General features: G+C 47.5%; 1 pseudogene across 1 annotated transcript; it reads left to right on the top strand.

Moving 5' to 3' along the window:
• Positions 1 to 6,590: 6,590 nt before the first annotated feature.
• On the top strand, positions 6,591 to 7,365 carry LOC122691559 (annotated as a pseudogene). Its single transcript, XR_006340441.1, has one exon. The product of XR_006340441.1 is annotated as an enhancer of rudimentary homolog (transcript).
• The last annotated feature ends 1,872 nt before the right edge of the window (positions 7,366 to 9,237 follow it).

Raw genomic sequence — 9,237 nt, 5'->3', positions numbered from 1 at the left:
AACGCTATTGCTAAATAGCCCATTACAGAGGATATATTTATTAATACTTCCACGTACACTGTGAGGATGCTTGCCCCTGAAGCTTGTCATACTTTCAAACTTTTCCTCTGTGTCCTGGCTAGGCCTCGCAGCCTTGCTGAGCCACTGTCTGATAAGATTTCCTTACATTTTCCCCTGTGAGTTGGGGCTAGAATCCAAAGAAAATCCCGTCTTCCAAAGACAAAGCCCAAAGAATTCTCCTGGAGCAGAATTCTTGATCTTTGTTACAAAACATATCTGTTTGTTAAGTAAGCTGCTACGATTCAAAAAGGAGGTTTGTTAAGCAACACCTGATGTATGCCTGCAAAGTGTGCATTCTTAACATGCTCATTTTACAGATATGCAAACAGGCTCAGGAGGTCAAGTAGCCTGGTCACTACAGTTTGTGTGCTCAGTTGCGGAGTTGTGTCTGACTCTTTGTGACGTTATGAACTGTGGCCTACCAGGCCCTTCTGTCTATGGGATTCTCCAGGCAAGAATACTGGAGTGGGCTGCCATCCCGCCTCCAGGGGATCTTCCTGCCCCAGTGAGAGAACCTGCATCTATTAAGACTACAATTTGAGCAAGCAATAACCAATCCAGACCAGCTTGCCATCACAGAAGTGAGAATAGCCTCCTTGATGTTGGGAGAGGTGGACAGATACCAAAAAAAAAAAAACAACAAAAACCCTACAAAGTACCTCCAAATCCCAAAACTGCCAATCTCTGGCCGAAGCTTTCTGCTCAGATGACATCGACCTGTTTTTCACCTTCCCATTCTCAAGCTACCTGAAAACTACCTTCCCCAGAACACATCACTCTCAGGGCTCTTTCGACCTCTGTGGACTACACTTCCCAGAATACAGTGAAGCCACGTCCGCCTGCATGCTTCCGCTTCCGGCCTAGGTGTTTTCTGGGAGTTGTGGTCTCAAACGGTACTGGTGTTGAAGAGGCTGGAAAGAGTCCTGGGGGTAAGCCCACGTGGCACAAAGACTTGGGGTGGGAATAGACACTGTCTTTATAAACCGAAGGCACTGGGCAGGCCTGAAATCACTTTCCACTTCCCTTTATCCAGCAGACTGGCTCTGTGACCATGCCACCCCGGGGATCTATCGGTTGCGACTACCTCTGACGGACTTCAGGGTCAGCAGAGGTTCTTTTAGGAGGATCATGGTATTCACTTCACTGCTGAGTCTTCTAAAGGCCCTAAGGTTCGGTCCTTTGGTTCCTATGGCATCATATTTCCTCAGAAGCGCACCCTGTTTCTTTCTCTTTGACACACCCGCACCTTCTAAGCAGTAAAGAAAAAAGAAAAAAAGGAAGCACCTTTTAAAAGTTATCTGGTTCTTTCAGATAGTTGTATTATTACAGGCAGGAAGTTCAAGAATAGTCTGGTGACTGAAGTCGGCTTCTGAATCAATAGCTGAAAGCAGAGTTCTCAACCTCCTCTTTGTTAAAACCCACATGCCCATGCCAACGGAGATCCGCTGACTCAGTCCCGACTAAGCTGAATCCGTTTGGAGAAAGCTCCTCATGTGAGCTGCAGCCAAGGTCAAAGCCTCAGGTTTACAGGGAAAATACTAGATGCTTATATTCTAGATTTACCTACATTTTCCTTTTTTTTTTTTAATTTTTATTTTTCATTTATTTTTATTTGTTGGAGGCTAATTACTTCACAACATTGCAGTGGGTTTTGTCATACAATGACATGAATCAGCCATGGAGTTACATGTATTCCCCATCCCGAACCCCCCTCCCACCTCCCTCTCCACCCGATTCCTCTGGGTCTTCCCAGTGCACCAGGCCCGAGCACTTGTTTCATGCATCCCACCTGGGCTGGTGATCTGTTTCTCTATAGATAATATACATGCTGTTCTCTCGAAACATCCCAGCCTCGCCTTCTCCCACAGAGTCCAAAAGTCTGTTCTGTACATCTGTGTCTCTTTTTCTGTTTTGCATATAGGGTTATCATTACCATCTTTCTAAATTCCATATATATGTGTTAGTATACTGTAATGTTCTTTATCTTTCTGGCTTACTTCACTCTGTATAATTGGCTCCAGTTTCATCCATCTCATTAGAACTGATTCAAATGAATTCTTTTTAATGGCTGAGTAATATTCCATGGTGTATATGTACCACAGCTTCCTTATCCATTCGTCTGCTGATGGGCATCTAGGTTGCTTCCATGTCCTGGCTATTATGAACAGTGCTGCGATGAACATTGGGGTGCATGTGTCTCTTTCAGATCTGGTTTCCTCAGTGTGTATGCCCAGAAGTGGGATTGCTGGGTCATATGGCAGTTCTATTTCCAGTTTTTTAAGAAATCTCCACACTGTTTTCCATAGTGGCTGTACTAGTTTGCATTCCCACCAACAGTGTAAGAGGGTTCCCTTTTCTCCACACCCTCTCCAGCATTTGTTGCTTGTAGACTTTTGGATAGCAGCCATCCTGACTGGCGTGTAATGGTACCTCATTGTGGTTTTGATTTGCATTTCTCTGATAATGAGTGATGTTGAGCATCTTTTCATGTGTTTGTTAGCCATCTGTATGTCTTCTTTGGAGAAATGTCTGTTTAGTTCTTTGGCCCATTTTTTGATTGGGTCATTTATTTTTCTGGAATTGAGCTTCAGGAGTTGCTTGTATATTTTTGAGATTAATCCTTTGTCTGTTGCTTCATTTGCTATTGTTTTCTCCCAATCTGAGGGCTGTCTTTTCACCTTACTTATAATTTCCTTTGTTCTGCAAAAGCTTTTAAGTTTCATTAGGTCCCATTTGTTTATTTTAGATTTACCTACATTTTCTTAAAGAAGCTACCAGACTGCCTGATTTGAGGGCAGTAAATGTACATGATTTATCACTGCATCCCCAGGACCCAGCCCATGCTGTCCTTGGGGTTGGTATGCAGCTGGCATTTACCAGATGGCCAGTTGTCTGTGGCCAGTGGCCGTTCATTGTTCAGTGCTCGAGTCTTCCTGGATGTTGAATATTTTGAATACAGTTCCTAAAAGTTATAGTCATTGTTTTGAAAGGGGGTGTGTGTGTGTATGCACAAGCACACTTCAGGGGGTGTAGGTGGAATTCAAGAAAATTCAAGCTGGGAGAGACAGAGAATGGTCAGAGGCGGAGAATCGTCAGAGGCAGAGATATTCGATGGCAACACTCAGAGAATACCGGAACTCAGAGAAAACAAAGATCTATGCGGCCACAGGTCATCATGGAAGGCTTCTGGAAACCCTACCTACTTCTCATAGGTCAGGACCAAGGAGGTAATCAGCTCATGTAACTAAGAGCACATGTCCAACCAGTGGGAAGAAGATGAGGAATATCACCTCGGCTTAGACCAACCAAGATTCAATCTCTGCGGCTGGGCACCCTGGTGTGGGGTCGCAACAAAAGAAAGGGAACTTGTGACACCAAGTGTAACTGAACACAGCCCCTTCTCTGGGGTTCATTTACAACAAGCATTTAACGATTCCTATATTCTTCACCGAATGTTTATGGAAGGATGGAAAGTCCCACTGCACAATTCTTTTTAAAATCCACAATAGTGTTGGGGTTAAGATTAGACCTTTTTGTTCTAGAAAAAGCACCACTTTTTTGTATCTCCCCTTCCTTCCCTTTCCAGCTCTCCACATGTCTCTCAAAATTTAAAATTCCTTTTCCCGTCATCATTCAGAGCAATTCAGGTCTTTCTCAGCGCCTTTCCCACACCTGCCTCATCACCCCCATCACTACCACAGGTGACCCTTGAACAACGAGAGGCTTCTGGCGCCGACCCCCTCGAAGTCAAAAACCCGCCTATAACCTTGCAGTCAGTCGCACCCCACCCCACAACCCCAGGTTCTGCATCCAGGGATACAACTGTGAGTTGCGCAGTAAGGACACATTGACAGAAGTCAGACTCATGCTGTTCGAGGGTCGACGGCAGCACTTATGGAGACTACTGCTGTACAACTGGAATCTTGTTGCAAGTGAGGGAAAAGTCAACCAAACTGGCTTGAACAAGAAGGGAGGTGATCAGCTCATGTAGCTAAGAGCCCAGGCCTGTGGTCACAGCTGGACCCAGGAGGTCCGACGATGTCATAATACGCAGCCTCTCTCCATCTCACCCCGTCATTTCCCTTGATGGGGACTTTGCCCTCAGGCAGGTTATCTCCCACAGTAGCCTCGGGAGCTCCAAGTGTCCCTTCTCCCAGCTTCCTATCCACAAGGAAGGAGAGCTCCTGACCCAGCAGGTCAGGTGAAAGCCCTGAGCCCAAGTTCTCATCAGCCCCCAGCATGGACGAAGTGCCCCTGCCTGAGCCCCCTTCTGAATGGAGATGGGTCGGGTGATTACACCTGCAATCATCAGGTTAGGGGCAGTCCGCGCCATCAACCCACGGACCTGGAGTGCATGCGAACTTGTCCCCTCAAGGCAGGCGGGAGACTGACTGCAAAGACAGGAAGGTGGATGTTGGGTTGGACGGTGCCTGTCTGCTCGGATGCACGCTGGGTGACACCTCACACAGACGAGCCAGTTAATCACCCCAAGGACACTACCTCCCTGGTGGTCCACTGGCTAAAATTTTGTGCTCCCAATGCAGGGGGCTGGGCGGGGTTCAATCCCTGATCAGGGGATTAGATTCCACATGCCACATCTAAAAGACACCAATATGTTGCAATGATGATCAAAGATTCCATGTACCTCAACACACAGCTGGTACAACCAACCAACCAACCAAGCAAACAAAAACACTCACCAGAGGGACTATTATGCCATCAAATTGGTGAGTAAACTGAGGTCAGTAGGGAGATGATGAGGTTTACACCCAGGCAGTCCTAACTCCAGAGCCAGGGCATTTGGGTGCTCAGCAAAGGGAAGGGTCTTCCAGTCAACAGGACACCATCCCCCAGCAGGCAGTTTAGCGGTCGCTGCCACTTGAACGTAACTTCAGGGGTGCACCTTCAACCCTAAGCAGCTCAAGAAAGTATTTCTAATAAACATACATGGCCCTTTCCACTAGAACAGTTTATTTTGAGGATTGTGGTTAAAGGGGTCCATGAATTTGGATGCTATTTCTGATGAAAGTCTGTGTGCCCCTGATATCCTCCACATGATGATACTTAAGTGGGGGAGAGGGGGCTTTGGGAGATGAATAGAGTTAAAAGTCAAGAGGGTGGGACCCTCTATCATGGGATTAGTGCCATGTTGGGACGCAGCGATAAAGCAGCTGTTTGACAACCAGGAAGTGGGTTCTCACCGGGAACTAAATTGGCCAGCACCTTGATCTCAGGCTTCCAGCCTCCAGCACTGTGAGAAATAAGTATCTGGCATTGAAGCCACTCAGTTCAATTAGATCAGTCACTCAGTCATGTCTGACTCTTTGTGAACCCATGGACTGCAGCACACCGGCTTCCCTGTCCATCACTAACTCCCAGAGCTTGCTCAGACTCATATCCATCAAGTCAGTGATGCCATCCAACCATCTCTTCCTCTGTCATCCCCTGCTCCTCCTGCCTTCAATCTTTCCCAGCATCAGGGTCTTTTCAAATGAGTCAGTTCTTCGCATCAGGTGGCCAAAGTACTGGAGTCTCAGCTTCAGCATCAGTCCTTCCAATGAATATTCAGGACTGATTTCCTTTAGGATTGACTGGTTTGATCTCCTTGCAGTCCAAAGGACTCTCAAGAGTCTTCTCCAAAACCGCAGTTCAAAAGCATCAATTCTTCAGTGCTCAGCTTTCCTTATAGTTCAACTCTCACATCCATACATGACTACTGGGAAAACCATAGCTTTGACTAGACGGACCTTTGTCGGCAAAGTAATGTCTCTGCTTTTTAATATGCTGTCTAGGTTGTTGGTCATAGATTTTCTTCCAAGGAGCAAGGGTCTTTTAATTCCATGGCTGCAGTCACCATCTGCAGTGATTTTGGAGCCCAAGAAAATAAAGTCTGTCACTGTTTCCATTGTTTCCCCATGTACTTGCCTTGAAGTGATGGGACCGGATGCCATGATCTTTGTTTTTTGAATGTTGAGTTTTAAGCCAGCTTTTTCACTCTCCTCTTTCACTTTCATTAAGAGACTCTTTAGTTCCCCTTTGCTTTCTGACATAAGGGTGGTGTCATCTGCATATCTGAGGTTACTGATATTGACTGAAGTCACTCAGTCTATGGTATTTTATTATGGCAGCCAGGGCTGACTAATACAGATGTGGGGGAAAAAATGACACCTTCATGTACACTGACCTTTAACTGATATTTCACATTTCCTTCCATGACGACTGTAGGCAAAGGACACAGGAGTATCGGCAAGGCCTGTGACTTCCTCACTCTCAGAAACTGCAGATGTCTTCACATCACGTTATAGTTGTTACTGACATCTGAAAATATCATTGATGCTCATCACTTCTTGGAAAGTCTAACGTTATTAGACTGCTTGCTAGAGCTGGTTATTAAATATGTTACTAACAAGCACAGGAATTATTATATCACAAATTTGGATGCTTTTTATCTTAACTGTATTCAATATAACTGGCGTCCTCAAGACTCCTTGAACTTTATTTTATACACTTAAAAATACTATTTGAAGCTCGTGTGTGGCGGCGGAGTCGGCATCGGCTGCAGCGGGAGACTTTGGCGCGATGTCTCACACCATCTTGCTGGTACAGCCTACCAAGAGGCCAGAAGGCAGAACTTACGCTGACTATGAATCTGTGAATGAGTGTATGGAAGGTGTTTGTAAAATGTATGAAGAACATCTGAAGAGAATGAATGCCAACAGCCCCTCTATCACATATGATTATCAGTCAGTTGTTTGATTTTATTGATGACCTGGCAGACCTCAGCTGCCTTGTTTACCGAGCTGATACCCAGACATACCAGCCTTATAACAAAGATTGGATTAAAGAGAAGATCTACGTGCTCCTTCGTCGACAGGCCCAACAGGCTGGGAAATAGTTGAGTTTGGAAGCATTAGGGGAACGGGGGTGGGCTTGGAACACAGATATGTGCAGTGTGCTGTAGTGGAAGTTTTGTATTATAGTTATCCTGTTTCCATTTTGGTATACCCTAGCCAGAATTGAATGTATTAGATAAAATGTGATGATCTTGTCCAATCTGAAAACCCCTTTGCCCCCCTCCCCCCCTTTTTTTTACTTAAACATTTTTATGATGATTTAGATGGAAGTTGGTTTTTGTCAGTTAACGTTGGTTCCAGTCCCTCAAACTGTTCATACCTGCTTTATAACATCCACTGTACTAATCCTCCTTCAAATTGGGGTGGGGAGTGGAGGCGCAGTTTAGTTACATCCTCAAGATAAAGTCTTGGTGAAAAACAAATAAATGTTCTTCAGTTAAAAAAAAAAAAATACTATTTGAAGAGCTTTCCTGATGGTACAGTGGTTAACACTCTGCCTGCCAATGCAGGGGACATGGGTTCAATCCCTGGTCCGGGAAGATCCAACATGCTGCAGGGCAACTGAGCCCACGTGCCATAACTACTGAGCCCTCATGCCTAAGGCCTGTGCACTGCTAACAGAGAAGTCACTACAATGAAGAGAGGGCCATGCAACTAGAGAGTAGCCCCCACTTGCCACAACCAGAGAAGCCCACACCCAGCAATGAAGACCCAGTGCAGCCAAAAATAAATACACAAATAAATTTTAAAAATCTTTATAAATTATTTGAAGGACACAGGTGTGGGCCTAGAAGCAGCCTGGGGAGTAACTGTTTTCTTCCTTGTTATGACTTCTCACGGAAAGAACCACTGATGGACTCACAAGGTTCTGCCCAAAGCACGTAAGCCCTGGGGACATCCAGGCCGCCAGCAAATCCCCAGGGATGTCTGCAGTTAGGAGCGAGGGCCCAAGATGGGGGTTACAGGAACACAAGCCTGAGGCTTCCCACAGGCAGACTGCTCCTCACCATCGGAGTGACCCCACCCTCGAATGGACCCACACCCACTCCTGCCTCCTCCAGGGAGGTAGGCTCCTCTAATAAGGGAGGCTCACTGTTCCAAGGCAATCCTTTGGAAAATAAATCAGATCACATCACTCAGTCACTTGACACTTCCATGGCTCCCCGGTGCCCTCAGGATCTCATCGACACTCCATTCCACGGCCCACAAGGGCCGACCCATGCAGCCTCACCTTTTTCTGTCACCCCGTCATTCTTCCAGAGCCCTCGGCTTTGGAACATGCCTGGCTCCCTCCAGCCTCATGGCTTCCAGCCCTGCGGGCGCCTCTGCCTGCACTGCCTTCAGCTCCTTGCCCAGCTGATGCCCTTTCCTCCGGCATCACTGAGACTCCCTCCAGGACACAGAAAGCACCCTGGTTCTTTGATGAGAGACAGTGTGATCGAACTGCCAGCCAGGGGTTGCGAACCCAAAAGACAACACGGGGACAATGAGGTACTGTGGGCTAACGTGACCCAGGGCGGCCACCACTCCTGGGGCTGGAGGAACACGGGAAGCTTAGAGGGGGTCTCGGAGCTGGCCCCAGGCCTCTGAGGAGGGGCCAGTCAGCTTGGGGGCCGCAGTTGGAACATCAGCACCCTGGAGAGGGGCCGGACAGTGGGCGTCCCTGCCCTTGAGGATGCTGTCACAGGTGGTAAGCTGGTGTGCCCGCGAGCAGGGGTGAGCCTGCCTTCAGTCTCCCCTCCAGACCCCCCAGTGATTTGGCCGTGTTGTGCCAAGTGGCCCCGCTGGAAACCTTGCCAACAATCATTCCTCAGGGACAGTGTGTCGGAAGCGCCTTTCCTGGCTGGACTGGGTGTCTGCCAGGTTATCTAAACTCTCCTTGATCTTTTTATGGGGGGTGGGGTCGGGTGCTTGTGGGACTTGAGTTCCCCGACCAGGTATCGAACACCCATGGCCCCTGCAGCAGAAGTGCAAAGTCTGATCTCGAACCTGGGCTGGGACGAGAGTGACCAAGCTAGGCTGCTGGCGCAGGATTTGGGGTGGGGTCACCTTGGGGGGGGGGGGGGGCTGTGCAGGGGCAGGGTCAACCCTGAGAAGGAGCATCACCTTAAACTCTTCACCTAAGGCCTCTTGTGGCCTCATCATGAATGCTGAGCCCTGCCTCGGACTCCACCAGACACCTAGTAAGGGCCCTGTAACACGTGTTGCGTGAATGAATGAGCCCGGGCCTCCATTCTCCACTGGGAGTAGTGAATTCTCTATGTCATCTTTTGGCTATATCTGCCTTTCAAAATCCCCTGAGATGGTGAATTTTATATTATAC

This window comes from Cervus elaphus, chromosome 4, assembly GCF_910594005.1.
Source record: "Cervus elaphus chromosome 4, mCerEla1.1, whole genome shotgun sequence".
Taxonomy (NCBI): Eukaryota; Metazoa; Chordata; class Mammalia; order Artiodactyla; family Cervidae; genus Cervus; species Cervus elaphus.
The sequence above is the reverse complement of the archived record's forward strand: the minus strand, read 5'-3'. Positions and strand labels throughout refer to the sequence as shown.